The 17595-nt window shown below is 35.8% G+C and overlaps 1 long non-coding RNA gene across 1 annotated transcript; it reads left to right on the top strand.

Annotated features, from left to right (window-relative positions):
• Positions 1-296: 296 nt before the first annotated feature.
• Positions 297-14998, top strand: LOC104007384 (uncharacterized). The gene is made up of 4 exons (XR_681600.4): positions 297-542; positions 2447-2551; positions 9820-9920; positions 14878-14998. It is a non-coding gene; the product is annotated as an uncharacterized LOC104007384 (long non-coding RNA).
• Positions 14999-17595: the final 2597 nt, after the last annotated feature.

Genomic DNA, 17595 nt, shown 5'->3' with positions numbered 1-17595 from the left:
GCATATGTTCAAGTCTGAACAAGAGCCAGAAACTGGAAACTCAGATATGCCCGCAAAAAACGTATGTGTGGAAAGTCTGAGGTCTACAGAGGTGCATAGGGTGTTCTATCAGCCTGATTTTCAGAAAAGCTGGTGAATCCGTCACTGGCTTCCTCTTATCATGGCTGCATGCTAAAAATGGAGGTGATTAATATGTTAAGTAGGAAAACCTTGGCTGTCAGTTGCCTGCATTCAGCTGCCAGAACCTTGAAATTAGGTCATGGCCGCCAGGGAAAATTCCTTCTCAGATGGCAGGCTGCGTGAACATGTTAACAGTCCCAGACAGTAGGAAACACCTCCCAAAGTACCCAAAGTGATGGGAATGATATGCACTATTAAAATTACATCAACTTGTGATTCCAAGACCTTTCATTATGGAACCGAAACACAGCTGTAAACTTCACACCTCAGTTTTCATTCTGCCCTTGAAAAGGAACAGAAAGAAACAAATCTCTTTTCCAATTTTTCCAGCTATTTCCTCAATAGCTTGAAGATTTAGCATTGTAAGTATCGGATTTCTCTCAGTGAGCACAATTCCTAATAGTTTTAAAAAATATTAAATGTTAGGACTCCATCTTCACATAAGTCATGGCAATCCTGAAAGATGTGTGTCTGTGAGTGTGTAGATATATGTGTGTATGTGTATGCATACCCACATTTATATGCATCTTTATGTAAGGGATGGCATCCCTGAAAGATGTGTTTGTAGGGGTGTGTAGGGGTGTGTGTGTATATGTATATATATGCAAGAAATTGCTGTTGAAGTCACAAATATTCATGAGGAATCATTTATAATAACTATGCTTTACCATCTTCAAAATAATGAATTATATTTTCAAGTAGTCAAGCTGAAATATTGTTAGGATGTTTTGCTAAAATGCCATAGACTTTGGAGATTAAATAAAGCCTTTTATTCCTAAGTTAATAATATTGGAAAAACTTGAGGCTAAAAGGTACTTTTATTTCCAAAAAGGGAATCAGTGTATAATAGGAGAAAGACCATCAGTAAAAAGTTCAAGAACAAGAGTGTAAGTTCTGCCTTTATTATTCATTTGCTTTTTTTTTTTTTTTTTTTTTTTTGAGACGGAGTCTTGCTCTGTGGCCCAGGCTGGAGTGCAGTGGCACGATCTCGGCTCACTGAAAGCTCCACCTCCCAGGTTCATGCCATTCTCCTGCCTCAGCCTCCCCAGTAGCTGGGACTACAGGCACTCGCCACCATGCCTGGCTAATTTTTTGTTTTTTAGTAGAGATGGGGTTTCACCATGTTAGCCAGGATGGTCTCAATCTCCTGACCTCGTGATCCACCCGCCTCAGCCTCCCAAAGTGCTGGGATTACAGGCGTGAGCCACCGTGCCCGGCCTATTCATTTGCTTTTTAACCATAGGCCTCACTCTATTTATCTGTAAAATAATTAGTTAGAAATAGTTAAAAATAGATTATTTATATATCTACTTATACCTATAAGCCCTCAAGATTATTTTATTTGAATAACAAACACTCATGAGAAAAAAATTTAAGCTCCTAGTATTTGCATACACTGTTAATTCACAAAGGGTTACATGTCATCACTTATATTGTATACTAAGGTAATAACAACTGCAATGACAGTTGAATATGGGCTTGCAAAATTTAGAAGGCATCAAGATATCAAATTGGGCTTTAGATTTCAACACCCTTTCTTTAGCAGAAATAATTTATTGTACATGTTTCCCACCCACAACAGTAGAGCCACCTATTGCAGGGAGAAAAATTGTCCCTTTGGCTCAGTTAAGGGTCTCTGCATCCATCAGAGGTGAGCTGTTGAATGCATAGGTATTTACAATGATTAGGTCTACAAATTGTAAATCTGAAAATTCTCATGATGAACATGTCGAAGCATAAAATTCCAGTTCAGGTTCTTAAGTGACTACAGTTTCATAATTTGACATGTTTTAGTTTGAGAAGTCCAGGGTTTGCAGGACTGTAGCAACAACCTAAATCCAATCATTCCAAATGCCAACTCACTATGCAGTTTTATTGGAGTAACAGCAGAGCAGCTCTCAATTCTACAAAGAAGACTTGAGAGTCTTTAGGGTCAGTTATATATAGTTAACAAAACAAAACAAAACACCTTAACTTTCAGTATTACTTATTGGGCACCAGTAAACGGTGCCCACTCAGAAAACGGTGACTTGGTTACCTGTGAAATAACTAATCTATATACAGGCTGAGGTCTGAAATCTGAGACTGTTTCTCAGCCTGGGAAGAATTTCCAAACTCCCCCAAATGGATTTTCATTTTATAATTCTTCAGATTTTTCCCTTAACAAAATTTCTAGTGGTGTATAGGAGGCAGGACTAGCTTGAAGCTCTGGCTTGGACAGATAAAACAATGTGTAGTGACTTACATGGTGAACTTTTGCTCTAAGAACTTCCGCAGGATGATACCAGGAAAGCTGAGATAAACCACAGGCCATTTGAAGGAACTGGATTGCCGCTGCAGGCTCCCTGAGATGCTGAAAAACTATGAGTCTGTTTGCTTTCTCAGTGGAGAGGCTGGTGGTCTGGGGCTAGTTCTCAGCCCTGATCACTGGCTGCCTGGTAATAGAGTCAGTGCCCTTTGTGGGGCATGGTGGGAGTGAGACTGGCTTTTAGGATTGTGGGCTGTGTGGGAGTGGGATGAGGCCTGTGACTGGCAGCTTTCCCGCAATTCCCTGGTGACCTGTATGACTCAGCAGAGGCAGCCATAATCCCTCTGGGAATATAACTCCATTGGCCTGGGAACCACACCCCCATCCTCCATAGCAGCCATAGCAAGACCCTCCAAAGGAGAATCTGAGCTCAGACAAGCCTATCCCTGCCCCAACCTCGTGGTTTTTCTCTACCAGCCCTGGTTACCAAAGATAAAGGACATATCTCTTGGGAGCTCTATGGCCCTGCCCACTGCCTGAGAAACATGAATACTTAACTGGATGACCCTAGGAAAAGTTTGCAACCTCCCTAGAGTACCACAGCTGATGCACTCTTGAAAGTACCACATCTTGGTTGGAGGCCAACTAATACAAAACCAGCACACTGAACAAAAATACAACCAAGGATCCCCACAGAGTCCATTTCACTCCCTTGCTGCCTCCACCATAGCAGGTGCTGGTATCCATGGCTGAAAGACCTGAAGACAGAGCATATCATAGGACTCCTTGCAGACACTCCCCAATACAAGCACAGAGCCAGGGAGCTTCACTGAGTGGCTAGACCCAGAAGAGCAAAAACAATCACTGCAGTTTGGCTCTCAGGAAGCCCCATTCCTAGGGGAAAGGGGAGAACACCACATCAAAGGAGCACCTGTAGGACAAAAGAATCTGAACAGGAGCCATTGAGTCCCAGATCTTTTCTCTGACATAGTCTACCCAAATGAGAAGAAACCAGAAAAATAATTCTGGTAACATGACAAAACAAGGTTCTTTAACACCCCCAAAGATCACACCAGTTCACCAGCAATGGAGCCAAACCAAGGTGAAACCTCTGAATTGCCAGAAAAAGAATTCAGAAGGTTGATTATTAAGCTAATCAAGGAGACACCAGAGAAAAGTGAACTCCAACTCAAAGAAATAAAAAAAACATGATTTAGGATAAAAAAGAAAAAATCTTCAGTGAAACAGATAGCATAAATAAAAAACAATCACAACTTCTGGAAATTAAGGACACACTTACAGATGTCCAATGCAAAATGCACTGGAAAGTCTCAACAATAGAATCAAATAATAAGAAGAAAAAACTTCAGAGCTTGAAGACAAGGCTTTCTAATTAACCCAATATGTCAAAGACAAAGAAAAAATAATTTTTAAAAAAATGAACAAAGCCTCCAAGAAGTTTGGGACTATGTTAAGTGTCCAAACCTAAGAATAATTGGTGTTTCTGAGGAAGAAGAGAAATCTACAAGCTTGGAAAACATATTTGAGGGAATAATTAAGGAAAACTTTCCCAGCCTTGCTAGAGATCTAGACCTTCAAATACAAGAAGCTCAAAGAACACCTGGGAAATTCATCACAGGAAGATCATTGCCTAGGTAAATGGTCATCAGGTTATCTAAAGTCTAGATGAATGAAATAATCTTAAAAGCTATGATGCAAAAGCATCAGGTAAACTATAAAGGAAAGTCTATCAAAGTAACAGCAGATTCATCAGCATAAACCCTGCAGCTAGAAGGGATTAGGGTCCTATTTTTAGCCTCCTTAAAGGAAACAATTATTATCAGCCAAGAATTTTGTGTCCAGCAAAACTAAGCTTCATAAATGAAGGAAAGACACAGTCTTTTCCAGACAAATAAATGTTAAGAGAATTCACCACTACCAAGCCAACACTACAAGAACTGCCAAAAGGAGCTCTAAATTGTAAAACAAATCCCTGAAATACACCAAAATAGAACCTCCTCAAAGCATAAGTCTCAAAGGACCTATGTAACAATAACAATGAAAAAAAAAAACACAAATAAGGTGTTCAGGCAACAAACAGCATGATGAATAGAATAGTACCTCACATCTCATTACTAACATTGAATGTGAATGGCCTAAATGTTCCACTTAAAAGTTACAGAATGGCAGAATGATAAGAATTCACCAACTAAGTGTCTGCTCTTTAGGATACTCACTTAACACATAAAGACTCACATGAACTTAAGTTAAAGGTGTGGAAAAAAGTATTCCATGCAAATAGACACCAAAGTGAGCAGAAATAGCTATTCTTATATCAGACAAAATAAACTTTAAAGCACCAGCAGTTAAAAAAGACAAAGAGGGTCATTATATAATAATAAAAGGACTAGTCCAACAGGAAAATATCACATTCCTAAATGTATATGCACCTGTATCAGTCCATTTTCACACTGCTGATAAAGACATACCTGAGACTGGTAAGAAAAAGAGGTTTAATGGACTCACAGTTCCACATGGCTGGGTTGACCTCACAATCACAGCAGAAGGTGAAAGCCATATCTAACACGGCAGCAGACAAGAGAAGAAGAATTTGTGCAGGGAAACACCCATTTTTAAAACCGTCAGATCTCATGAGACTCATTCACTATCATGAGAACAGCACAGGAAAGACCCATCCCCACAATTCAATCATCTCCCACTAAGTTCCTCACATGACATGTGGGAACCATGGGAGTTACAATTCAAGATGAGATTTGGGTGGGGACACAACCAAGCCATATCAGCACCTAACACTGGAGCTCACAAATTCATAAAACAATTACTATGAGACCTAAGAAATGAGAATGATGGCAACAAATAATCGTGGGGGACTTTAATACTCCACTGAAAGCACTAGACACGTCATCAAGACAGAAAGTCAACAAAGAAACAATGAATTTAACTTATACCCTATGACAAATGGACTTAACAGATATTTACAGATATTCTACCCAATAACTGCAGAATATACATTCTATTCATGAGCACATTGAACATTCTCCAAGATAGACCACGTGATAGGCCACAAAACAAGTCTCAGTAAATTTAAGAAAATTGAAATTATATAAAGTACTCTCTCAGATCATAGTGGAATAATATTGGAAATCAACTCAAAAAGGAACCCCCAAAACCATGGAAATGAAATAACCTGCTCCTGAATGATCACTGAGCCAACAATGAATCAAGATGGAAATTTAAAAATTATTTGAACTAAATGATAATAGTGACACACCTATCAAAACCTCTGGGATACTGCAAAAGCATTTCTAAGAGGAAAGTTCATAGCATTAAATGCCTATATCAAAAAGTCTGAAAGAGCACAAATAAACAATCTAAGCTCACACCTCACAGAGCTGGAGGAAAAAGAACAATCCAAACCCAAACCCAGCAGAACAGAAATAACCAAGGCAAGAACAGAACTAAATGAAACTGAAACAACAACAAAAAAATACAAAAGGTAAATGAAACAAAAAGCTGATTCTTTGAAGAGATAAATAAAGTTGATAAACCATGTGAGATTAACCAGGAAAAGAAGAAAGACGATCCAAATAAGCTCAATTAGAAACAAAATGGGAGATATTACAACTGATACAACAGAAATACAAAAAATTATGCAAGGCTACCATGAACACCTTTACACACATAAACTAGAAAACCTAGAGGAGATGCAACAGTTCCTGGAAATATACAACTCTACTAGATTAAACCAGGAAGATAGAGAATCTCTGAACAGACCAATAACAAGCAACGAGATTTAAATGGTAATAAAAAAATTGCCAACCAAAAAAATCCAGGACCAGATGGATTCACAGCTGAATTCTATCAGGCATTCAGAGAATTGGTACCAATTCTGTTGACACTATTCTACATGATAGAAAAAGACAAAATCCTCCCTAAATCATTATATGAAGCCAGTATCACCATAGTACCAAAACCAGGAAAGGAGATAACAAAAAGTGAAAACTGCAGGCCAATATCCCGGATGAATATAGATCCAAAAATCCTCAACAAAATACTAGCTAACCAATCCAACAGCATATAAAAAAGATAATGCACCATGATTAAGTGGGTTTCATACCAGGGATGCAGGGATGGTTTAACATTTACAAGTCAATAAATGTGATATACCACATAAACAGAATTAAAAACAAAAATTACATGATCATCTCAATAATCACAGAAAAAGCATTTGACAAAATTCAGCATCTCTTCATGATTAAAACCCCAGCAAAATCGGCATAGAAGAGACAAACTTTAAGTAATAAAAGCTATCTATGAAAAACCCACAGCCAACATTATACTGAACAGGGAAAAGTTAAAAGCATTCCCCCTCAGAACTGGAACAAGACAAGGACACCCACTTTCACCACTTTTATTCAACACAGTACTGGAAGTTCTAGGCAGAGCAATCAGACAAGGGAAGGGGATAAAGAGCATCCAAATCAGTAAAGAGAAAGTCAAACTGTTGCTGTTTGCTGATGACATGATTGTCTACCTAGAAAACCTAAAGAATCCTCCAAAAAGCTCCTAGAACTGGTAAATGAATTCAGAAAACTTTCAGAATACAAAATTAATGTACACAAATCAGTAGCTCTGCTATACACCAACAGCGACTAAGCTGAGAATCAAATCAAGAACACAACCCCTTTTACAATAGCTGCAAAATAATAATAATAAAATACGTAGGAATATACCTAACCAAGGAAGTGAAAGATCTCTAAAAGGAAAACTACAAAACACTGCTGAAAGAAATCATTGATGACACAAACAAATGGAAATACATTCCATGCCCATGGATGAGTAGAATCAATATTGTGAAAATGACCATATTGTCAAAAGCAATTTACAAATTCAATGTAATTCCCATTAAAATACCACCATTATTCCTCACAGAACTGGAAAAAACAATCCTAAAAATCATATGAAACCCAAAAAGAGCCAAAGCAAGATCAAGCAAAAAGAACAAATCTGCAGGCATCACATTACCCGACTTCAAACTACACATGGTACTGGTACAAAACAACATGGTACTGGTACAAACATAGACGTATAGACCAATGCAACAGAATAGAGAATCCAGAAATAAACCCAAATACTAACAGCCAACTGATCTTCAACAAAGCAAACAAAAACATAAAGTGGGGAAAAAGATACCGTATTCAATAAATATTGCTGGGCTAATTGGCATGTCATGTGTAGAGGAATGAAACCAGATTCTGATCTCTCTTCTTACACAAAAATCAACTCAAGATGCGTCAAAGACTTAAATCTAAGACCTAAAACCATAAAAATTCTAGAAGATAACATAAAAAAACCCTTCTAGGCATTGGCTTAGGCAAAGACTTCATGAGAAAGAACCCAACAGCAAATGCAACACAAAGAAAGATAAATAGATGGGATTTAATTAAACTAAAAAGCTTCTGCACAGCAAAAGAAATAGCAGAATTAATATACAACACACAGAGTTGGAGAAAGTCTTCACAATCTATACATCCAACAAAGGACTAGTACTCAGAATCTACAACGAATTCAAACAAATCAGTAAGAAAAAACAAACAATCCCATCAAAAAGTGGGCTAAAGACATGAACAGAAAATTCTCAAAACAAGATATACAAATGGCCAGCAAGCATGTAGAAAAATACTCAACATTACTAATGATCAGGGAAACGCAAATGAAAACCACAATGTGATACCACCTTACTCCTGAAAGAATGGCCATAATAAAAAAAATAGATGTTGGTGTGGATGTGGTGAAAAGGGAACATTTTTAATACTGCTGGTGGAAATGTGAACTAGTACAACCACTATGGAAAACAGTGTGGAGATTCCTTAAAGAACTAAAAGTAGAGCTACCATTTGATGCGTCAATCCCACTACTAGTTGATCTACAAAATGCCCATCAGTCAATGAATGGATAAAGAAAATGTGGTGTGTATATATACACATATATATTTGTATATATGTGTATATACATGTGTGTTTATATACAATGGAATACTACTCAGCTGTAAAAAGGAATAAAATAATGGAATTCGCAGCAACTTGGATGAAATTGGAGACTATTATTCTAAGTAAAGTAACTCAGGAATGGAAAATGAAACGTCATAGGTTCTCATTCATAAGTGGGCACTAAGCTATGAGGATGCAAAGGCATAAGAATGATACGATGGACTTTGGGCACTCGGGGGAAAGGGTGGAAGGGTGGTGAGGGAGAAAAGAATACACATTGGGTACAGTGTACACTACTTGAGTGATAGGTGCACCAGAATCTCAGAAGTCACCACTAAATAACTTATTCATGTAATCAAATACCACCTGTTCCCCAAAAACCTATTGAAATAAAAATAAATTTAAAAAAGTACTAAATGTCAACCATGGTCAACATGGTGCTTTCATATTCTTCCAAAACATCTTCATAAAATTAGAAAACAAAGAGTGGAAACCTATCATATCTCTACTGGAACATACAAATCTAAAGAGTTTTTCTAAATTTCTAATATTTTCATGTTATATTTGTTAGAGAGTTACCGTGAATCCCTCCACATTCTCTAGTGTATCCAGTCTCTATTGAGGGGGTCTTAAATCTTCTCCTCATCCTGCTCTCTCTTCCCTGAGTATACTTGCCCAAACTCTCCTTCCAGATGAACAGAGTCCTGGAAGACCTAAAGCAAGCTCTGTTTCCAGGGGTAATGGTGGGGGTGGCCATGGGCTAACACTGACCCCACAGTGTCTGGTGAAGAGGGAGAACTGAAAGGATCATCTGAGAGTAAAACCAGAGCCAGAAACCTCATAGAAATAAATTCTTATTATTGGTTTTGGGTAGAGGCTGACTGTCTTGTAAGGGGCTAATGCAGCTGGTGATTTTAAGTCAAAGCCAATGCTCATTTACCATCCTGAAAATTCACTATAAGATTACCCAGTATACATGCGTTCTGAATGCTGAGTAAAAGGTGAAACCTGAAAAAATAAAAAATAAAATAAAATAAAAAAACAAGGACGTGGTCGGGAAGATGTTAGTCAAAGGATACAACACTTCGGTTAAATAAGAAAAATAAATTCAAAAGATTTATTGTACAATATAATGACTATACTTAATAACAATGTATTTTATTCTTGAAAATCACTAAGAGAGTAGATTTTAAGTGTTCTCACCACAAAAATATAAATATGTAAGCTAATGAATATGTTAATTAACTCAATTTAGCCATTCCACAATGTATATGTATTTCAAAACATCAAGTTGTACATGATAAGTATATATAATTTTTTTGTCAATTAAAATATAAGCATGCCTCCATTTATCACCCTTTGGTTTCTTGTGTTTTGCAGGTATTGTATTATTTTACAAATTAAACATATGTGGCAACCAGCATCAAGCAAACTATTGGCACCATTTTCCAACAGCGTTGGTATCTCCGTGTCACATTTTGGTAATTCTTGAACTATTTCAACTGATTCCTTATTATTATATGTTATGGGATCAGTCATTTTTGATGTTATTATTGTAATTTATTTGGGGTGCCAGGAACCATGCCCATATAAGACAGTGAACTTGATAAATGTGTGCATTCTGATGGATCCACGAGCTGGGCATTCCTCCATCTCTCTCCCTATTTTTTTTGGGCTAATCTATTCCTTAAGACACAATGATATTGAAGTTAGCCCAATTAATAACCCTACAATGGCCTCTAAGTGTTCAAGTGAAAGAAAGAGTTGCATACCTCTCACCTTAAATCAAAAGCTAGAAATGATTAAGCTTAGTGAGACACGGTGAAAGCTGAGGTATGCCATCAACATAGAGGCAAGAACCTTCATTAGCAGAAAAAATTATGATTCACTGAAGGCTTAGATGACCATTAGCATTTTTTAGCAATAAAGTATTTCCTAATTAATACCAGTTGTGAATGCAAAGGAAAAGTTCTTGAAGGAAATTAAAAGCACTACTTCAGGGGACACATGAATGATTAAGCAAAATAGCCTTATTGGCGATATGAAGAAAGCTTTAGGGGTCTGGATAGAAGATCAAACCAGCCACAACATTCCCTTAAGCCAAAGTCTAATCCAGACGAGATTAGGCTATGAAGGCTGAGAAAGGGAGGAAGCTGCAGAAGAAAAGCTCAAAGCTAGCAGATGTTGGTTCATGAGTTTAAGGAAAGAGGCCATCTTCATAACATGAAAGTGCAAGGTGAAGCAGTTAAGTGTTACGTAGAAGCTGCAGCAAGTTATTCAGAAGCTCTAAGATCATTGATGAAGGTGGCTACACTAAACAACAGATTTTCAATGTAGACCATATAGCCTTCTATTGGAAGAAGATGCCATCTAGGACTTTTCTCGCTAGAGAGAAGCCAATGACTGGCTTCAAAGCTTCCAAGGACAGGCTGACTCTCTTGTAAGGGGCTAATGCAGCTGGTGACTTTAAGCCGAAGCCAATTTGCCATCCTGAAAATCCCAGGGCCCTTCAGAATTATGCAGAATCAACTCTGGGCTCTATAAATGGAACAACAAAGCCTGGATGACAGCACATTTGTTTACAGCATGGCTTATTGTATATTTTAAGCCCACTGATGAGACCTACTTCTCAGAAGATTCCTTTCAAAATATTACTGGTCGTTGATGATGTGCCTAGTCACCCAAGGGCTTTGATAGAGATGTACAAAGAGATTAATGTTGTTTTCATGCTTGCTAACACAACATCCAGTCTGCAGCCCATGTATTAAGTAGTAATTTTGACACTCAAGCCTTATTATTTAAGAAATACATTTTGTAAGGTTATTGTTACTATAGATACTGATTCCTCTGATTGATGTGAGCAAGGTAAATTGACAACCTTCTGGAAAGTATATGGCATCACCAGTCTAGAGGCCATTAAAATTAATCATGATTCATGGGAGAAAGACAAAATATCAATATTAACAGGAGTTTGAAAGAAGTAGATTGAAACCCTCATGGATAATTTTTGGAGGAGTTCAAAACTTTAGTGGAGGAAGTAACTGCAGATGTGATGAAAACAGCAAAAAAACTAGAATTAAAAGTGAAGCCTGAAGATATGAATAAATGGCTTCAATTTCATGATCAAACCCAAAAGGATGAGTAGCTGCTTCTTACAGATGAGCAAAGAAAATAGTTTCTTGAGATAGAATGTACTCCCGGTGAAGATGCTGTGAATGTTATTAAAATGACAACAAAGGATTTAGAATATATCATAAACTTAGTTGATAAATAAAAGGCAGGGTTTGAGAGGATTACTTCTAATTTTGAAAGAGCATCTACTGTGGGTAAAATGCTATCAAACAGCATTGCTAGCTACAGAGAAATCTTTTGTGAAAGGAAGAGTCAATTGATGTGGCAAACTCCATTGTTTTATTTTTAAAAATGGATACAGCCATCTCAGCCTTCAGCAGCCACCACCCTGATCAGTCAGCAGCCATCGACATAGAGGCAAGACCCTTCATCAGCGGAAGAGATTATGTTTCACTGAAGGCTTAGATGACCATTAGCATTTTTTAAAATAAAGTATTTTTTAATTAAGGTAGGTGCATTTTTTAGACATAATGCTATTGCACACTTAATAGATGACAGTGTAGTGTAAACATAGTTTTTATATGCTTTGGGAAATTTTTAAAAGTATGTGATTTCATTATAATGCTGTGATCTGGAACTAACTTGCAATATCTCCCAGGTATGCCTGTGTTCTGTCCAAGAAAATTGCTAAAAGAGTAGATTTTACATGTTTTCACTACAAGAAAATGATGTTTGTGAGGTCATCCATGTGTCAGTTATGTAAATTTAGCCATTCCATTGTATTTCACCATATTTCAAAACACCATGTTATACTTGATAAATACACGCACTGTTTTGGACAATCAAAAATTAAATTAAAAGAACAAGGCTATGGAGAGAGAGGTAGAAGCTTTTAGTCTCTTTCTCTCATTTTTTAGATGAAAGACTGCATCACCCACAGATAGAGATGCACCATTAAGGACAGAGTCATATTGGGTAATTTTCTAATTTGTCACTTTCTAGGAATGAACAATTAGCAGGGACTTTAGTAGACTTTTTAAGCCTTATTTTCCATGTCATTTATATACTTTCACATCCTATAATTTGTCTGCTGTGACCAGCGATGCCAACATCTATTCGTGCCAGGCTACACTGCTAACTAGTTTCAAAGTTGGAGCCAATCCCTCCTCTTAACCGCTGCTGCTGCTATGTCTGACAGCTTACTGCAGAGAAAATTAATATAGTTATTAATATTTTATTTGTGAACATCTCCTCTGGTGGGTTTAAGAACAAACTGCAGAAGTAAGCAGTTGATAGTACAGTTATTTAAGTTCATAAATGGCAGAATGGCCATGAGCTAAGACTCCTGTTTAGTGGGTCCTTCCCAACTGTTCAAGTATTTTGTAGCCTATGCTAGACTCTTTTGTCACTTTCATCAATATCTCAGTGTGACGTACCAAATCCGACTCAAACGACTCACATGTTACATTAGAGAATCAAGATACGGAAAAGGAAATAAAATGTTTGTGAACTGAATTAAATGAACAGAATAAATGTAATGGGGATAAATATAAATTTTATATCTAACTACCAAAATTGTTTTGCAAATTAGCAGATCAGAATATATACTGTAGAGCAGAACATATTTTTAAAGCTGAATATTTCAGCTAATTATCCACCATATTATTTTATGGCTCCCCCAAGAAATTAAAGTTTACCTATTTTACAAATATGACTTTATTCCTCTGCTTAAAACTGTGTGCTAAGCAATGAATGGTTAAGATAATAAAGAAATGCTCCCAGGCGATTATATAAAGAATGAATAATTTATGAGTCAAGAGTCTTCCTTGTAAAACTGAAGTTATCGTTAGTGACATCAAAGCATTCCAAAAGTCAGGGGAAGAGAATACATGCATTTTCTGTGCAATTTGAGAGAGAATAAATAGTACATTGTGATCAATTAAGACCTTTTGCAATTAATTCTACTTGGTATCTAATACACCAAATAATATTCATATTAATTGACACCCTGAATACTCCATGGTGCCAGTGAGTCACAGCAGTGTGTGAAATTATGTGTGTGACTCTTTCTCTCTCTCTTTCCTGATGTTTTTCTCCTTGACCATCTCCTCCTTCTAAAACTTCTGAAATTGTAAAAAAAAAAAAAAAATTACATCTAAGAGTACAGATAAAGGAAATATCCTACTTTGTTTTTTCTTCCCCTATTCAAACTCTTTGAAGACTCTGAAGAGATAGAACAAAAATAAAAAAAGAAAAAGGAAAAGAGAGCTAGTTTCTGTTTCCTTCCTTATAAATTGTAACAATAGCAATAAACTTCACAAAGGTATAGTGATGACCCAGATTAGGTCTGTGTGGTTGAGGATGAATCTGATTACTCCCCAAATTGCCATAATTTAGCATTAGTTGAGTCACAGACCAGAAAACTGAGAAAACATATCTTAGTAATTACAGCAGTGTACAAAACACCTGATATAATTATACGCACGTTTTAAAATTTGAGCTTCATCTGATTGTGATTGCAAAGGTTTGAAAATACTTTGACTGATTGCAGTGGTTCACGCCTCTAATCTCAGCACTCTGAGAGGCCAATGTGGGAGGATCACTGGAGCCCAGGAGTTTGAGAACACCCTGGGCAATATAGTGAAACCTTGTCTCTACAAAAAATAAATGAAATTAACCCATGTGATGGTCTGTGCCTAAAGCTCCAGCTACGTGTGACCAATGGGAGCATCACTCGAGCTGGGGAGGTCTAGGCTGCAGTGAGCTGTGATTATGCCATTGCACTGCAGCCTAAGTGACACAACGAGACCCTGTCTCAAAATAAGTAAATAAATAAATGAAAAGAAAAAGAAAATACTTTGAAATACATTATGCCATTCCATTCTCTTTTTTTCGGTATTCCTAATTTTTAATTGTAACTGAAAAGGTTGTTCTTTCATCCTAAAAATTTGAAAGAAAAGCATCTAAGAATTACATGTACCTGCTACATACATACATAAGTTGCTGTTGCTTTTCTCTACTTTGTTCCACCAAAATTCTTAAAAGAATAATGTTTATTCACCATATAATCACATACATTTTCCTTATAGTCAGCTTGCCACTTACTACTCTCAGTTGTTTTCAAACTCCACACCACTCTATTGAAAACATTTTGCTCCAGCCACAGACTCTTTAGAGCCATATCCAAAAATATTTTTAGTAGTGCTCATTTGGCATAACTTCTCAGCACCAATGAATAATATTGATTAATTTTACTTGCTTCTCACCCTCAGTTTTTATAAAAAGTATTCTCTTAACTGCCGTATAACTTTACTTTCCTTATTCTGCTTTTATCTAATGGCTTATTTCCTTCATTGATTCATTCAGTATTGAAGACATGCTAGAAATTGTGCAACTCCCTGTCCACAAGGAATTCACGGTCAAGTAATAAGCACATAGTTATTCCACTACTTGCCATGTCTTAAATACAACTGTGTTCCAGAGTCTGCCCGTGACTTCCTTGTATTTTTCTTTGTAATGTCTCTATTGTTAATCTTAGCTACTGCAATAGTTTTAACATGTCATTTTACAGAACCGCTTTCCCACACATGTAATTAGCATGTGGCTATCTTCATCAGCGTTCATGCTTGAACCTAACGTGTATCAGACCTGCACTTCATCCTGTGCTTCCTATTCATGCTCTGTAATGAGCAGCACTAGAGATATAATAAGGTAAAATGAAATATTAAGCAATGATATATGATTTCTTTGTTCAGAAGACTAACCACAGTGACATTTCTGAAAGGTGAAACTCATTTCTCTTGCCTTTACCTGGACAGCAGCATGTTTATTCTCTTGCCCAAAGTTGCAGTCATTGTGGCTATTGAGCATCATCGCACACACAGAAATGGCAAACTTAACCCATTTGACCTAGTCTATTCTTAGCCATTAGGTTGAACTGAAGTAATATACAGAATTAATGAACATGAGAGTAAGTGGAAATTGATGTCAAGAGAACTTCCAATGAATAATAAGTTGTGTGACCATGAAATGTAGTATTAAGCTATTGTTAGCCAGAGAGCTATGTTCAAATCTCTGTAAATTTGGAGTAAAGCAAATAACTAGCCGTATAATACTTTCTTCTTGTAGGCAGTTATATTTAGTGGAATGGAAGAAATTTAAAAATTGATAGCTAAAAGTCTAATTTTGATTGCTCCTTGAGTTGCCTTTTTGGAAAAGGAAAGGGAGAACACTGCTTATTAAGCTTTTACTTTCTCAGGTTACCAAATAAATTATTACACAGGACAATGAGTTATAAAAACCAACACTGGAGTTTTTTATATTGAAACATTGAAAATTAAGTTCTTGGAGCAGGAATTACCAAACAAGTACTCATTCTAGAAGTGTGATAGAGAATATATTTCATCAGCTGAAACAGCAACCCTGGAGTGTTTTGGTCTTAGAGCCCCTTCATATTTTTAAAATTACTGAGAAGCCCAAAGAACTTTGTTTATATGTATTACCTATACACCTATATTTACTATATTAGAAATTATAACTGAGAAAATTTAAAAACATTATTAATTTAAGATAGTAATAAACCAAAATATGTTAATAAAACAATATGTTTATAAAGATAATTTTCTAAGACAAAATACTAGTGCAAGAATGGCACTGTTTTATGTTTTTACAAATTCCTTTAATATCTGCCTTTATAAAAGACAGCTGTATCCTTATATCTGCTTTTGTATTCAATCTGCTGCAATATCTTATTCTTTGGAGTCTCTGGAATTGCGTGAGAGAAGAGAGAGAAAGGTGAATAATGTCTTAGTATTACTACAAAAATAGTTTTGACTTCATACAACTCACTAAAATTTCTCAGGGATTTCAGGGAGCTTGGTCACACTTTAAGAATCGCTAGTGTTAAAAGTCATGAATGTGCCCATGTTTTCAAGCATTAGAATCTATTTTTAAAAATTCTTATAACATTTTAAAAACATATTTAAACATTAGAATACTAAACAACAAACATTATAACAAATATCAACAGTTTGCTATAATTCCTTCAGAAGTACATAGCAAAATGGTGCTATGAATTATGTAATGTTTTAAGAAATGAATTTTATTCATAATAATATGATTTCTGTACCATTGAAAAACTACATATGAAAAAGATATTAATATTCGTTTCTTAGGCAATGTGCCAAGCAGAGAAGTATTTGTGGACACTATGCACTAATTTTATAGTTTCCTAGGATTCCATGGTCTCTGTGTTAGAAGCAATAAAATTAAATTATCTCTAACATATATTTCAGAACATACCCCCATATATATACACACACACACACACACACACACACATACATATATAGAGATGGATTATTATGTCTATATATAGAGAAACATATGTATATATAATGATTTTATATATATATAAAATCCCTGATATTAATTTTAATCCTTAAAAGCTAAAACTGTGTATAAAACCATACAGATTATATATGTAGCTATAGATATATATATCTTTCTATCCTGTTTATAACATTATATATAATATATATAGCTTTTATAGTTTTATATCCAGCTATATATATAAGCTAAAACTGTATATAAAAGATATATATTTTAGATAGATAGATAGATGATAGACAGACAGATAGATAGATAGATAGATAGATAGATAGATAGATAGATAGATAGAAAATCCCTGATATTAATTTTAATCCTGAAAATCTAAAACTGCCTCTGGCATTATGAGGCAAATTAAAAGGGGTATAAATCATCTGGAAGAGCATTATAAGGTAGTATCACCAATTCACAGTTTTTGAATTCATAAACTAAGTGATCTTTCCAACATTGGTGGCCTCATTTCATATCTCAACAGAGAATTTACCAAAAAGCTAAAAAAAAAATACTAAAGTGCATCATTAATATAGGAAATTAATGAAAGAGGATAGAAAGATAATTATAGCAATACTGTAGTTTATGTCCCAACATAGAAAAATAGATTAGTGGAGACTCTCTTGTCTGATAAAGTTGAATTTCTTTTTATCAATTTGTAAATACCATTAAGACTAAATACCATAAGACTCTCCTTGTCATTAT

Source organism: Pan troglodytes, chromosome 6, assembly GCF_028858775.2.
Source record: "Pan troglodytes isolate AG18354 chromosome 6, NHGRI_mPanTro3-v2.0_pri, whole genome shotgun sequence".
NCBI classification, from domain to species: domain Eukaryota; kingdom Metazoa; phylum Chordata; class Mammalia; order Primates; family Hominidae; genus Pan; species Pan troglodytes.
This window is presented reverse-complemented; position numbering and strand designations above follow the sequence as displayed.